Here is a 17,026-nt window from a genome sequence, read left to right as displayed (position 1 = left end):
GGAATACCTGAGACCACCAGAAGCTAGGAGAGTGACATGGAACAGGTCCTTCCCTCCCAGCCCTCAGGAGAAACTAACCCTGCTGACACTTTGATCTTGAACTTCTAGCCTCCAGAACTGTGAGATAATAATTTCTGTTGCTTAAACCACCCACATCTTGGTACTTTGTTACAGCACCCCTTAAAAACTAACACCAGGAGGGAGGTGGAAGAACAAAGATGCTAATTTTATTGCTGCTCATTGTAGGAAATTAATTGGCCTTATCTCAAGAAATGCAGGTGAATACGGTGTTATAAATAACATAATTATAAAGGAAACCATTTGCACAAAAATACAAATGCTTTAGTGTTGGCACAGGAAACAAAAAACAAAGAGGTTATACATTGCAAAAATAGAAAATATAACTTGAAATTTTATGACAAAAACCAAACATTTGTCTTGGAATTAATGTGAAATAGCTAAATACACTGTTTAAAAAATCTTCAAATTGGATTGCAAAGCAAAGCTCTGTTTTGGGCACACCTAAAAGAGATGTTCTATTGTCTATTGCTTTGTTCATTTAAAAACGAATCTTTAGTGGCGAGGTAGGGGCTGAGTCAAGAGGAGTATAACCCCTGAAGATAACTCCAGTACTATATTACCTTTGAATACACATTCTCATCCATCACAAATAAATTTGGAAACTTCTCTGGTAAAGATCATATGCATATGAATGCATCTCTGCACAAGAAAAGTGTGATTTCAGATGTACAGTGCTTTATACAGCATATAGGCAGAGGTGGAATTCTTTGTCCATAGTCAAATATGTGTGCTCAAAATTCAAAAAAATTAAAAATAAAAGGATAGCAAGAGTGTGTCTGAAAAGTCTAACTGTATAAAAGCTGGGGATATGATCTTAATATCAGAGTTAACAGCAAAAAACATTAACAAGATTTTTAAAGCACTTTATAATGATAAAAGATGTAATGCATAATAAAGATATGAGTTACATGTATCTGTGCACCAAATCACATAGCATCAAAAAGTGATAAAAAACAAACGTTTAGGCGATACAGGGAGAAGCAGGCAGTCTGGGACTCCTTAACCTCTTTTTCCACCCATGAAAGATAAGGTAGATTATTCCGTCCTCCACACATTTATCTCTAAAACCCTCCAGAGTTGCTTAAGATTACAACCTAAAGGGAGTATCTGCACTACATGTGAAATGGTATAGTGTTATTTGAAGATAGATTAGTCAAAAATTCATACTGAAACTAAGGAAAATACTTTAAAAAATTTTAAGAAATATAATTGATACACTAAAAGAGCAGATAAAATAAAATCATACAAAATGCTCAGTTGAAACCAGAGAAGGCAGAAAGAGAAGCCTCTGGCAATAAATAGAAAATAGTTGCAAACAGTTGATATTCATCCAACTATATCAGTAACTATACCGATTAAAAGACAGAGACTGAGCACAGCGGCTAACGCCTGTAATTCCAGCACTTTGGGAGGGCAAAGTGGGCAGACTGCCTGAGCCCAGGAGTTCAAGACCACCTGGGCAACATGGCAAAACCCCATCTCTACAAAAAATAAACAAAATTAGCCAGGCAAGGTGGCATGTGTCTGTAGTCTCAGCTTACTCAGGAGGCTGAGGTGAGAGGATCACTTTAGCCCAGGAGGTTAAGGCTGCAGTAAGCAGTGATCATGCCACTGCACTCCAGCACTCCAGTCTGGGTGATAGAGCAAGACCCTGTCTCAAAAAAAAAAAAAAAAAAAAAAAAAAAGACACTGTCAGAATGAATAAGGAAAGCAAGATTATATATTATCTACAAGAAAACCATTCTTATTATAAAGACAGATAGATTAAAAATAAAGGAATGGAAAAAGAAAGAAAGAGAGATAAAAATAGAGATGGATAAACTGTTCTAACACTAATCAAAACAATACTGGAGGAGCCATATTAATGTCAGACAAACAGACTTCAGAATGAGGAAAATTTTCTGGGATTGAGAGGCACTCTGTAATGACAAAGGGGTCAATTCTCCAAGAAGACATAACAATCCTAAATGTGCCCAAGTCCAAGCTGAATGGAGAAACAGACAAATCCACTATTTATAGTTAGAAACTTCAACAACTTTTTGTTAGTAATTGATAAATCAAGCAGGCAGAAAATCAGTAAGGATATAGTTGACCTGAGCAGCACTATCAATCACTTGATCTAATTAACATTATAGATTATTCCATTCAACAACAGCAGAATACACGTTATTCTTAAGCCCACACAGGACATTCATCAAGATAAACCACATTCTGGGCCATAAGACACACCTTAGCAAATTTAGAAGAATAGAAATCATACAAAGGAATTCATCAGACCACGGTGGGATTAAACTAGAAATCAGTAACAGAAAGATAGCTAGGAAATCCCCCTAATATTTGGAAATTAAACAACACACTTCTAACTAACACATGGGTCAAAGAATAAGGCTCAAGAGAAACTCAAAGATATTTTTGTTTTTTCATTTGTTTATTTTAAAAGGTATATTTTGATTATTTTAAAGCACTTTCTTATAGCCATTAATCAGAAAATATTATGAGCTGGGTTTGGTGGCTCATGCCTGTTATCCCAGCACTTTGGAAGGCTGAGGCGGGTGGATCACCCGAGGTCAGGAGTTCGAGACTAGCCTGGCCAACATGGTGAAACCCCGTCTCTACTAAAAATACAAAAAATTAGCCAGGTGTGGTGGCACGTGCCTGTAGTCCCAGCTACTCAGGAGGCTGAGACAGGAGAATCGCTTGAACCCAGGAGGTGAAGGCTGCAGTGAGCCGAGATCGCGCCACTGCACTCCAGCCTGGGTGAGACAGAGTGAGACTCCATCTCAAAAGAAGAAAGAAAATATTATTACGAATACTCATAATTGCATGTTAAATTGGTAATTTTGTTGTGCATTTTATATATTTAAAATAAAATGCTTTCCAAATAGAGATTCTCCCAATAGGCATTACTATCTGAACTCTTCCCTGGAATTCTCTCTCACCTTTCCCTGCTAACCTAAAACCTGTTCCATTTTCTTGGTTCACACCCTCCGTTGTTTCCACAACTTCGGCCTCGCATTGCTCTCTGCATTTTTCTCTAAGCACAGGTAGTCAGCAAATATGTCAGTTTTTAAGTTATGCAGGCTCAACAACTTATCTTTTATGGGAAGTTTATAATATCTTGAACTAAATGAAAATGGAAATACAATTTATCAAAACTTGTGAGGTGCAGCAAAAACAGTGATTAAAGGGAAATTTAGTGCATGTGTTAGAAAAACAGAAAGATGTAAAACCAATAAGCTTCCACCTAAGAAACTAGAGCAAGAAAGACAATGGAGGAACAGAAGAAATAAAAATTACAACAGAAATCAATGAAGTTGAGCACAGAAAAACAATAGAGGGAATCAACAAAACCAAAGCCTGGTTCTTTGGAAAGAACAATAAAATTGATAAACCTTTACCCAAACTAACCAAGAAAAAAAGAGGAGACACAAATTACCAATGTCAGAAATAAAAGAAGGGTTATCACTACTGATCACACAGATATTAAAGGGAGAAAAGAAGAATACTATAAACAACTCTATGCCAATAAATTTGACAATTTAGATGAAATGGACCAATTCCTTGAAAGACACAAACTACCAAAGTTCACACAAGGATAAATAATCTGAATAGCTTTAGCTCTATTAAATAAGTTGAATCAATAATTAATAGCCTTCCAAGAAAGAAATCTGAAGGCCCAGATGTTTTCACTGGTGAGTTTGCCAACCTATACTGAAAATAATTTAGCAATATCTATCAAAATTTTAAATGTACATATCCTTTGGCTCAGGAAAATTTTCTTCAGGTATATTTATACATGTGGGATATGATATATGTCAGAGGTTATTCATTGCAATATTGTTCCTATTATCAAAGGATTGAAAACAATGTGAACCTCCATTGATAGGCTCCTTGTTAAGTATTTACGGCACATCCATACATGAAAATCCATACCACTGGGAAAAACGTGAATCATTACTCATATATCACTACGGCATGATTTCCAAAATACATTGGCACATGACAACAAAAGAACAATTTACAGAAACCATAAGTATAGTACATTATCATTTGTGTAATGAGAAAGTAGAGAAAAAAATATATGCATGTATTTGTATGTCTATGCACAAAAAAACTCTGGAAAAATATATATGAAAGTAATATAACAAGGCATGCTTTTTGGCTGGGCGTGGTGGCTCCACCTGTAATCCCAGCACTTTGGGAGGCTGAGGCAGGTGGTTTCTTAAGGTCAAGAGTTTGAGACCAGCCTGGCCAACATGGTGAAACCCGTCTCTACTAAAAATACAAAAATTAGCTGGGTATGGTGGCATGCACCTGTAATCCCAGCTACTTGGGAGGCTAAGGCTCAAAAATCACTTGAACCCGGGAGGCGGAGGTTGCAGTGAGCCGAGATCGTGCCACTGCACTCCAGGCCTGAGTGGAGGAGTGTGACCCTGTCTCAAAAAAAAAAAACAAAAATGCAACAATGCATACTTCTAAGAAAGGGGAAAGGGTAGCTGAGAAACATAGTCTAGGAGAAAAATTCTTTATTTCATATCCTTTAGTATATTTTGAATTTTTGAAATCTATATTTTACTTAAAAAAATGAAAAATTTTAAAAGTTACCAGTTTCCCTGCTGACCCCTCCCAGAGATTCTGATTTGGGGCCAAGGAATCTGCATGATTAACAGGCTCTCCAAGTGATACAGCAGATGCAAGGAGCACACTGAGAAACACTGACCCACATCATAGGTCCACATGTGAGAGTAATATAAGAGAAGAATCACAAAGAATTGAGGATTTAGGAGGGAAAAAAGAAAATGTAAGGATGAAGAGAGCCAAAGACAACATCCAGGTGCTGATCCCAAGAGTGGGAAACTTACAACATTGTCCTAAATAAGATGGAAGGGGAATTTTCCAAAATAAAGGACAATACACCCATTTAGATGTCATTGGAGACTGGTTCCTCTTACTGTTCTAGATACAATTTTAATGTGGATTATGTCATCAAAAAGAAATAGCTGACATTAGGCTGAGTGTGGTAGCTCACGTCTGTAATCCCAGCACTTTGGGAGGCTCAGGCGGGTCGATCACCTGAGGTCAGGAGTTCGAGACCAGCCTGGACAATATGATGAAACCCTGTCTCTACTAAAAATACAAAAATTAGCCAGGGGTGGTCGTGAGCACCTATAATCCCAGCTACTCAGGAGGCTGAGGCAGGAGAATCACTTGAACCCTGGGGGGCGGAAGCTACTTCACTCCAGCCTGGGCAAAAGAGCAAAACTCTGGCAAAAAAAAGGAAAGAAATGGCTGACATTACAATTGTTTTGGACATGTCAACAAAGTTCCTCTCCTTTGATTCCTCTTTTTCTCTAAAATTGCTGATTATGATCAACCTCTAAGTTTCAAATAAGCATATCTTATACTTTTTTCCTCTTTGTGCTTTCTCTCTCTTTCTCCTCCCAACCTCTTTTAAACATATCTCCCTTCTTAAAAACTTGTACCTGTAGTAGGATGGAATGATAGACACTAATGCACCCACAGTCTCTCTAATAACTGGGTTCATGCTGCCGACCTTCCTCCCAGAGTCTTCTCCTATCCCACACCAACCCACCCCATCCCATCCCATTCATTCAACAAATATATATTGAGAGCTTATGTTTCTGACACTATTCTAGGTACTGAAGATAGAGTTGTGATCCAGAAGATCTCTCCTCTTATGACATGTACAGTTTAGTGGGAAGAAAAAGACAAAAAGGAAAAGAAGCATAGAAATGAATTAATTATTTTCAGATAATGATAAGCGCTCTAGGGAGAGGAGACACTTTAGGTTGGGGAGTCGAGGAAGCTCTCTCTGAAAAGGGGATTTGAGACCCGAATGATGAAAAGAAGCCATTCAAGTCAATTTCTGGAGAAGAAATTCTAAGCAAAGAAACAATGAATACCTACACCCTGATCTAGAACATACTTGTATTCTTAAGGAATACCAAGGAGATCAATGCAGCTACAGTATAGGAAACTAGGAGAAGGATACTTAATATATTAGGTTAAAGAAGTAGGCTGTGTGTGTGTGTGTGTGTGTGTGTGTGTCACAGCTTATCTCTACACCATTTGATAGTAGGTTGCATATATCATGTCCGCTTATCCCCTTAATACCCCTGTGTGTATTTCTTAAGAACAAGGATATTCTCTTACACAACCACAGTATAGTTATCAATGTCAGGAACTTTAATATTGATATAATACTTTTATCTAATCTACAGTCTGTATGCTAACTTAATCAATTTAATTCTACTAATGTTCTTTAGAGTATTTTTTCCTGGCACAGGGTCCAGCCCATAATCACAGATGACATTTACTTGTAGTGTCTCTCTAGTCTCGTTTAATTTGAATCAATTCTTTAGCCTTTTCTTGTCTTTTAAGACATTGACACTTTAAAAGAATATAGATTAGTAATTTTATGATATTGAAATAGTTGCTTCAATTTGGATTTTTCATCATTCTTCTCCTTTTTTAGGTGAAGGTTCACTTACAGAGCACTTACTATGTGCCAGGCCCTGTTCTAAGTGCTTTGCAATTATTCATCCTCATAACAAGCCTCTGAGGTACATATTATCATTATTTCCATTTTTCAGATGAGAGCCCTGAGGCAAAGAGAGAGTAAATAAGTTGCCCAAGGTCACCCGACTTGTAAGCAGGGATTTGAACCGAGGCAGCCTGGTTCTGGAGCCCTTGCCTGTAACCTTCTTCCGTCTCAGTAAACTCCAGCCACACTGGCCTCCTTGCTTTCTTCAACATGCCAGGTATTCTCCCACCTCAGGGCCTTTGCACGTGCCTTTCTGACTGACTTGAAAACTTCTCCCCTAGCTATCTTCTCAGTGATGCCCTCACTTTTTGGGGAGTCTCTGTTGAAATGTCACCACCCTATCTAAAGTGGCACACACTGACATACGTTGGCCTTCAACACACACCACCTGACCTATTACATATTTATGAATGTGTTTATTTACTGCCTGTCTCCCATGCCGAAATGTAAACTCCAGTAAAGCAGGGGTTTTCGTCTGTTTTGTCCACTGCTACAGTTTAGAACCCCGTAGACTACCTGGGAACTGGGTAGGTAGTAAATAAACAGTGGTGAATAAATTTAACACAAATCAGTAAATTTAAATCTATAAATTATTTATAAATTTAAACAAATCAGACATTTAGAAATGTTGAACATTAAAGAAGATGACTTTTCATTTTATAATTTAAAAAGAAAGATGAAAGGAAACAATTTCTTAGTGAGTAAATGTTGCTGGTACCCTATGTTCTGATGGGAGACAGAAGAAAAAGCACGCCACTGTGGGCAGGGAGTGCTTCAGGGTGGGCCCACCCTGAAGAGGGGAGCATGCCCACAGTCAGACACCCTGGGAGGAGCCCTGTCCTGGATGAGAAATGCTGGTGGAAGCACAGGCAACAAAAGCAAAATAGACAAATGGGATTATATCAAACTAAAAAGCTTCTGCAGGGCAAATAATTAACAGAGTGAAGAGACAGCCTACAAAAGAGGGGAAAATACTTGCAAACTATACATCTGATAAGGGGTTAATACCAAAAAATGTATAAAGAACTCAAATAGCTCAATAGCAATACAACAAATAATCTTATTTTTAAAATATGGCTGAGCGCAGTCGCTCACGCCTAAAATCCCCGCACTTTGGGAGGCTAAGGTGGGCAGATCACTTGAGGCCCAGAGTTCGAGATCAGCCTGGCTAACATGGTGAAACCTGTCTGTACTCAAAATACAAAAATTAGCCAGGCATGGTGGCGCATGCCTGTAATCCCAGCTACTCAAGTGGCTGAGGCAGGAAAATCACTTGAACCCAGGAGGTGGAGGTTGCAGTGAGCCGAGATTGTGCCACTGCACTCCAGCCTGGGTGACACAGCGAGACTGTCTCAAAAAATGAAAATAAATAAAAAATTTTAAAAAATTTTAAAGGCAGGCCAGGCGCAGTAGCTCACGCCTGTAATCCCAGCATTTTGGGAGGCCAAGGCGGGCAGAACACCTGAGGTCAAGAGTTCGAGGCCAGCCTGGCCAACGTGGTGAAACCCTGTCTCTACTAAAAATACAAAAATTAGCCGGGCATGATGGTATGCACCTGTAATTCCAGATACTCGGAGGCTGAGGCAGGGAGAATCACTTGAACCCGGGAGGCGGAAGTTACAGTGAACTGAGATCACACCACTGCACTCCAGCCTGGGCAACAGAGCGAGACTCGGTATAAAAAAAAAAAAAAATAGACAAAGGACGACCTGACTAGACATTTCTCGAAAGAAGACACAAATGGCCAACAAGTTTATGAAAAAGGCTCAACATCACTAATCATCAGAGCAATGCCAGTTAAAACCACAGTGAGATGTCACCTCCTACGTCATAGAAAGGTTATTATCAAAAAGACAAAAAAGACAACCAGTGTTGGCAAGGACGTGGAGAAAGGAACTCTTGCACACCGCTGGTGGGAATGTAAATTAGTACAGCATTAATTTCCATCCTTTGTGTATTTGGAAAATAGTATGGAGGTTTCTCATGGAATTAAAATTAGAACTACCATGTGATCCAACAATCCCACTTCTGGGTATACATTCGAAGAAAATGAAATCAGTGTTGAAGAGATATCAGCACATCCATGTTCATTGCAGCACGATTCATAGTACTTGACTTGAATCAAAGCTATTGGCTTTGCTTAATGAACAGTACTTCAAGTAGGCAAGATATGAAATCAACCTAAGTTCATCAACAGATGAATGGATAAAGAAAATGTAGTATATATACACAATGGAATCCTATTAAGCCATAAAAAAGTAAGAAAATCCTCTCATGTGCAACAACAGGGATGAAAATGGAGGATACTATGTCATGTGAAATAAGCCAGGCCCAGAAAAATAAATACTGCATGATCTCACTCATGTGGACACTAACTTGATCTCATAGAAGTAGAGAGTAGAACGGTGGTTAGCAGGGGCGGGGGCAGTTGGGAGGGGTGGGTATTGGGATCATGTTTGTTAAATGATACAAAATTTCATTTAGAAAGGAGAAGTTCAAGAGATCTATTGTACAACATGGACACTATAGTTATAACAAAATATTCTTGAAAACTGCTGAAAGAGTGGATGTTAAGCTTTCTCACCACAAAAATGATAACTATGAGGGAATGAATACATGAAGTAGCTAGATTTAGTCATCCACAATGTGTATATACTTCAAAACATCATGCTGTACATGATAAATATATACAATTTTGAATGTCACTTAAAAATAAAATATAGGAATGCAAAAATTTAAGAAGCTGACTGGGGGCCGGGTGCAGTGGCTCACGCCTGTAATCCCAGCACTTTGGGAGGCCGAGGCAGGCAGATCATGAGGCCAGGAGATCAAGATCATCCTGGCCAATGTGATGAAACCCCATCTCTACTAAAATACAAAAAATTAGCCATGCATGGTGGCATGTGCCTGTAATCCCAGCTACTCAGGGGGCTGAGGCAGGGGAATCGCTTGAACCTGGGAGGCGGAGGTTGCAGTGAGCCAAGATCACGCCACTGCACTCCAGCCTGGGTGACAGAGCCACACTCTGTCTCAAAAAAAAAAAAAGAAAGAAAAAAAAGCTGACTGGGAAGGCAGACTTTGTGCAGGCTGCACAAAGGAGAGAGGGGGCAATGTGGAGGAAATACCCCTTCTCTGTGAGCCTTATACTCTTGGGCCAGGACTCAGAAGAGTCTCAGGTGCACCAGAAAATACTACTGCTAAACTGAGGCAGAAACACTAATGATTTAGCCACCATATGTAAAAATCTTAATGGAATAGATCCTCGTTACCTTGAGAATAAATTCCAGCCTACTTTATTACATGCAACTGTGTGTTGATGCCTTATTGCCAAATATTATTTGATTTGCCCATGTCTTACCTATAAGGAAAGAATGGTGGTAGCTGTTCTCTCCTGCTTCCTGTTCCATCATTCTCATAACCTATTTCACAGAGAAAATGAAAGCCTTCTGACAGGAGCTCCCACAACTTGCCACCTCCAACCTCCGTAAGTACATAGGCAGACACCCACCTTTTCCTCCCTCTCTCCTCCTATGATGGGAGAGATGTCTAACCACCCATGTTCTTATTCACATCTGATTTTGTTTTTTGTTTTTTGGGTTTTTTTTTTAGACAGAGTCTTACTCTGTTGCCCAGGCTGGAGTGCAGTGATGCAATCTGGGCTCACTGCAACCTCCGCCTCCTGAGTTCAAGCAATTATCATGCCTCAGCCTCCTGAGTAGCTGGGATTACAGGAATGACCCACCACACTGGACGAATTTTTGTATTTTCAGTACAGACGGGGTTTCGCCATGTTGGCCAGGCTGGTCTTGAACTCCCGACCTCAGGCAATCTGACTGCCTTGGCCTCCCAAAGTGCTGTGATTACAGGCATGAGCCACTGCGCCCGGCATCTAAAATATTTTTATTTCTTTCAGAGCTGCTATCTGTCATATGATGCTATACAAGGTTACAATTTGGTATCTTATTGCTACAAAGAGTCTGTGTTTTCAGCCTTAAGATTTAATGTTAATGCTGGTCAGTTGTGCCTGAATTCCAAAAGGAGGAAGGTATAATGAGGCATGATGGGACCCCCACTTCCCATCATGGCCTGAACTAGTTTTTCAGGTTTCTTTGGAATTCCATTGGCTGAGACGAGGGGTCCATTCAGTCGAGTGGGGGGCTTAGAATTTTTCTTTCAGTTTATACACACTCAACAGTATTCAATCATAATACCTAATAAATTGCAAAGGAAAATGTCTCACAGCATACCGAATTCTTCAGATAAAGAAAGACACCAAATAGCTGGGCGTGGTGACTCATGCCTATTATCCCAGCACTTTGGGAGGCTGAGGCAGGCAGATCACCTGAGGTCAGGAGTTCGAGACCAGCCTGGCCAACATGGTGAAACCCTGTCTCTACTAAAAATACAAAAATTAGCTGGGTGTGCGCCTGTAATCCCAGCTATTTGTGAGGCTGAGGCAGGAGAATCACTTGAACCTGGGAGGCGGAGGTTGCAGTAAGCCGAGATCGTGCCTGGGAGACAGAGCAAGATTCCATCTCAAAAAAAAAAAAAAAAAAAAGCAAGACACCAAATAATCTGGACTTTAAAATGATGCTTCCCCACAATGCTCTTGAAGCAGCAATGTTCAGCCCTTGGTAGCAGGACAAACTTGACCACTGGTGTGGGGAGAATCTAGCCCTTAACAGTGTATACAGTGCTTTTTATTGCCTGGACTCCTTTAATCCTCCCGACAGCACTGTGAGCTGGCATTACTACCCCAGTGTTGCAGATGTAGAAAGTGAGTTCTGAGGCCAGGTGCAGTGGCTCACACCTGTAACCCCAGCACTGTGGGAGGCCGAGGTGGGAAGATCACTTGAGCCCAGGAGTTTGAGACCAACATGGGCAACATAGCAAGACCCTGTCTCTAAATTTAAAAAAAGAAAGAAAGTGAGTTCTGCAGAGGTTAGGAAATTTGCAGAAGAAATATTCATTACACTGGTAGGACAGAGCCAGATTGGAATCCCCATCTTTTGACCCGATGTTTTCTGATTCCCAAATACTTCCGCTACTTGACCATACTGAGTAATAGAGCCCATTGCACTGTATCTAGTTTAGTAACTAAAATAGATGACTAGCTCTAATATCAAGAATGTTTTAAATCATTCCACACTTACTGAGCATCCTCTGTGTGTGGCTAGTGAGGGAAGTGCTAAAGAAAAATAGATCTTGCCTTTTAAAAGATTAGTTTGTTATAAAGGAGGTATGGTTGTGAGCAAAAATACTCAAGAGACCCTTACAAAGCAACCTAAGAATCTCTTATGAACTCCAAGCTGCATGCTATTTCACATTTTAATGTCTCTGGATGCATTTAAAATCAATTGAATGTCATAGTTTACTTAGCAGCATTTTTTTTTTCTTGGTGGCACATAAAATAACAGGGCCTGTCTTATAGTCAATAGCATCTTAGAGTCAAGGAACTATGAAATAATTAAATGGCAATTTACTTTATAGCAATGAACAAATATTTGTCAAAGGGCAAATATTTTTTGTCTGGAGTTAATAAAGTTAATATCTTCTACCACAAAGCTAGAGGTCAACAGTGCCACTATTATTGATTGCCACTACCTGGCTCCGGCTCAACTTCCCCTTGCTCAGGATGAAAGCACAGCAGGCAATCCCTCAGCTCTGGTTTAGGGCAGCTGCCACAAATTAGTCTGACAATTAGGTTAACAATTTCAAATGACAATGCAACCAATGGGTAAAACATGCATAAAGAATGTTTTATGGCCTCATAAAGGCCAGGCAGGTTGGCTTAATTTAACCACTTTGGGAGGCGGATGGAGGAGGATCAATTGAGGCAGGAGTTTGAGACCAGCATGGGTAACATAGTGAGATTCGCTTCTCTGCAAAAATGTATTAAAAATTCACTGGCAGTAGTGGTGCACACCTGTAGTCCCGGGTAGTCAGGAGGCTGAGGTGGCAGGATCACTTGAGCCCAGGAGTTCTAGGCTGCAGTGAGCCACGATCGCACCACTGCTCCCCAGCCTGGGTGACAGAGCAAGATCCTCTCTCAAAAAAAGAAAAATAGGCTGGGCAAAGTGGCTCACACCTGTAATCCCAGCACTTCGACAGGCCAAGATGGACGAATTGCTTGAGCCCAGGAGTTTGAGACCAGCCTGGGCAACATGGAGAAACCTTGTCTCTACAAAAAATAAAAAAATTAGGTATGCACCTGCAGTCCCAGCTACTTGGGAGGCTAAGGTGGGATAAGCACTTGAGCCAGGGAGTTCGAAGCTGCAGTGAGCCAAGATCATGCCACTGCACTCCAGCCTGGGCAACAGAGTGAGATCCTGTATCAAAAAAAAGAAAAGAGAAAGAATCCTCAAGTAGGCAGAATATTAGAACAAATGAGGTGACAAGAGAGTTCAGACAGGACCACACAGTGTTCATGGACACAGTGTTTGAGGGACACTTTCAGAGAAGTCAGTTTCAAGGAGTGAGTCCAAGGGGGAAGCTGTACATTCAGAAAGTATTTGGAAAGCAGTGCCATATGTAGATGTAGATACAGGTTGGAAAAGCCAGGGTGACAGAGTACAAAGCATTATGGACGCTGACACCACAGACATGAGTTCAAATCCTCACCAAGCCGCACATTAGTTGTTGCCTGGGAAAGTTACTTAATTGTTTTAAGCCTCAGTTTCCTCCTTTTTATTATTTTTAATTTTTTCAGATACAAATAGACTTTATTTGATGTAATGTAATAAAACATTTTCAAGTTTAACAATATGTATCTGACCATAAATAATCACTTAAATTATGAATATAAGTACTCGCAGTCACATTAGCAAATCTGCAGCTCAGGAATTTGTACAAACTTTGTCTGAAAGGACAGTGCCTTCTTCCCCTTTCAGGAAAGGCAGCCCTTCCCCCTGTGTGGTAAGAAGCAATGTCAATGGGAGTTGGAAGAAGTCCATAATCCATGTCGAAATTCCACTTTATCCTGAGAGGACAGCTTGCTTTATTGTAGAAAAATAATATTCTCTTTCAGTTCTCTCTTATCAAATGAAGGATTGCATTCATTTTGCCCCTTGTAGGTATAGGTACTCTTCTTTTCTCATCTACTGTCTTTCTGTCTCCTTAGCTCATACTTATTACACAGCTCGTTTAAAATATATATATCTGCAAGGAGACCTTTTCTGTTCTCTTACCTGCCCTTCATGTCTACCATTTTTTGGTGGGTAGGGGTGGAAGTCAGGGGACAGAACTGCTTTGGCACACAGTTGATTTAAGATACAGAGAACAGGCTGGGCACAGTGGCTCACACCTGTAATCTCAGCACTTTGGGAGTCCAAGGCAGGTAGATCAACTGAGATCAGGAGTTTGAGACCAGCCTGACCAACATGGTGAAACTCCTTCTCTACTAAAAATACGAAAATTAGCCAGGTGTGGTGGCAGGTGCCTGTAATCTCAGCTACTTGGGAGGCAGAGGCAGGAGAATTGCTTAAACCCAGGAGGCGGAGGTTGCAGTGAGCCGAGATCGCACCACTGCACTCCAGCCTGGGAGACAGGATGGGTGAGACACTGCCTCAAAATAAAAAATAAAAATAAATACAGAGAACAAATTTCTAGAAGGAACAGACTGGTGTTCTGGAGCATTTCCCAGGAGTGGTCCAGGTGACCTCCACTTCACACAATTTGGTTTAACACAATGCTGCTCAACAAGAATGAACACGTTTATGCCCCCATCTCCAGAAGCATCACAACCTTTCATGGAAAACCCATTATTCCCACACTATTTCCATATAACATACAGTTATGGACCATCCCATGGGATGGTCCATGGCCCTACTGCACCCTTGTGAAAAATGAGAGTCAAAAACATGCCAATAATCATGTTAATGACAATACAGTTGGGTACCACTCGCACTTCACTGAGATAAAAATCCTCATGGAAGGCATCCCCCTCATGTCTCAGGACCCTTCAGAGCACAAGAAAAAGCTTTGTTCAGGTTGTATGCTGCTCTCCATCCTGAGACCTGTTCCCGAGCTACACCATAACAATAAGTGAATTAACAAAGAAGTACATTTGTGGGGAAGTTACAGGGACCCTGCAGAAAAGCCAAACTATTTGACAGAATCTTGAAACAAACACTGCTCTGGGAAATCATTTGTATTAGCTGATGACTGGGCTCTGTTTTCTAACATGGACATGCAACATATTCAATACTATGCTTACCACAGTTTGCTTGGTAAACCCTTCTGTCATACAACAAAATACATTCTATCTCATGAATGATTGCTGAATATTCACCATGAGACCTAGACTCGGAAGCATGGAAAGTGTGCATTGGAACTTTCTCCCACTTGCATGGATTTGGACATGTGCTAAGAACCTGAAACTGCTTCCTTTCTGGAACTCAATTCTGTCAGTGTGCTTACTGCTGAGATGATCTGCTATCTTAAACTGAGAACACACAATAACACTGATCCACAGAAAAAAGGAGAGGTCACCATCTCCCTCATAAGATATGTTGTATATCAGGTCATGCTGTTTGTCACGTTTTAGCCATCCTAAGAAAGGACAGAAGCTGCATTCCATTCTGCAGTCTTGGCAAATGACTTTCTTCTGTTTCCACCTCTATTTTGCCTTGTTTATTTCATCTCCATTATCCCTCTTTCAGTCATGAATCATGACTTTTTTTTCTACAGTAGTCAAGAGTTTTGTAGGACAAACTCAGGTCTCTCTGGCCTCTCAGCAAGCTTCAGGGCTTCATGCATGCCTGCAGCTGAGAGTGTCTGGTTGATATTCTGCTACTGGCACTGGAGCCGGCTGCGATAGGTGGTCCTCAGGTCCCAGTTGAAGAAGGCATATATAAAAGGGTTAATGAGAGAGTTTGCATAGCCCAGCCATGGAAATATCCTCTCCACCCACAGTGGGATGCAGCTGCAGGCAGTGCCATAGACAGAAGTGTCTGGCTGTCAGGAGGAAAAAGGGCGGCCAGCACATGGTGGAGGCCCAGACGATGATCCCCAGGGTAGTCGCTGCTTTCTGTTTCCGCTTAAAGATGGAGATATTTTTTCCTTTCATGCTTGAGGAGTCTCGAAAGGTTTGCACACTCTTCCACCTCCTGGAACTTCACTGTGCCATTCAGGGTGACTACTGCTGCCTGGCTCCACTCGAGGGAAGCCAGGTAACCTGTGTTAGGCCGCGCTTTTCCTGGCGGCCTTGTAAATCTGTTAGGACATGAAAAGCATGACGCACATGGGGATTAGGATGCCACTGCGGTGGAGTAAGTCGTGTAGCCAAAGTCTTGACTGACCAAGCACACCTTATCATCGTTTACATTCTGAGCCCGACCAAAAATGGTAGGTAAAGTGACAAAGGTGGAAAGAAGGCAGACAGAAAGAATCATCTTCGTCATGCATTTCCCCTTCTGCCTCATAGGGTACGTGAGAGGCCTCCTGATCCCGAGGTACCTGTCGATGCTGATCACGTACAAGGTCAAGATCCAGGCCGTGCAGCACATGACATTCATGGAGAAGAAGACGTTGTAGAAAAAGTGTCCAAAGATCCACTTGCCCCCGATGAGGTCGGTGACACTGATGAAGGGCATGACCACCATGGCCACCGAGAGGTTGGCCAGCGCCATGGACACGATCAGGTAGTTGGAGGGCTGGCGGAGCTTCTTGACGAAGCACACGGAGATACCACCAGGCAGTTGCCCGCGATCGTCAGCAGAGAGACGAGCGTCAGGACAGAGCCGATCACAACTTTCTCGGCCCTTTCTTGATTTGCTCCCCGCGGCCGGAGGCATTGCCCGGGGTTGCGTCCCAGGTGGGCGCCGGGCTGGCCGTCACCTCGGGGGCCCCGCTCAGCAGATGCGGCGTCCCGGAGACCGCGACCGGTTCGGCGCCACCGTCGGGGCTCAGGTCGGGCAGCCTGCCCCCCACCTCTGGCAGGAGGAAAGAGCAGAGGCGCCCGTAGAGGTCCGGGTGGCCGCTGCTGTTAACATCCATCACCGCGCCGCCGTGTGGAGCTGCCCAAGAAGCCGCCCCACCCCCCTCCCCACCCCCGCGGCCGCCACAGGCTCCGGCTTTCGGCCCCGGGGCTTCAACTCGCCGGTTCCCCTCCGCCCGGCCCAGCTTGAGGCCTGCACCGGCCGCTGGGCAGCGCCAGGCTCGGCCTCGGGGCCCCGCCTGTCCCAGATCCCCGGCCGCTGCGTGAAACGCGAGAGCGCTGCCGAGCGGGGACTCCCTGAGGGAGGGACCTCGGACCCCGACGGACGCCCGGGACGCGCGGGCTCTCGGGCGCTCCGGCGGGGCTCGGCCGGCGGCTCCACAGCCCGCAGCACCCGCGCGGCTCGGAGCAATGGAGGATCAGGCAGCGGCAGAAGCTTCCGT

General features: G+C 42.4%; 1 pseudogene; it reads right to left on the bottom strand.

The window, feature by feature from the left end:
• Window positions 1-11,625: 11,625 nt before the first annotated feature.
• LOC107967466 (5-hydroxytryptamine receptor 7-like) lies at window positions 11,626-16,990 on the bottom strand (annotated as a pseudogene).
• Between the last annotated feature and the right edge of the window lie 36 nt (window positions 16,991-17,026).

This window comes from Pan troglodytes, chromosome 10 (genome assembly GCF_028858775.2).
Source record: "Pan troglodytes isolate AG18354 chromosome 10, NHGRI_mPanTro3-v2.0_pri, whole genome shotgun sequence".
Classification (NCBI taxonomy): Eukaryota; Metazoa; Chordata; class Mammalia; order Primates; family Hominidae; genus Pan; species Pan troglodytes.
Note: the sequence above shows the minus strand (reverse complement) of the source record. Positions and strands in the feature narration are given on the sequence as shown.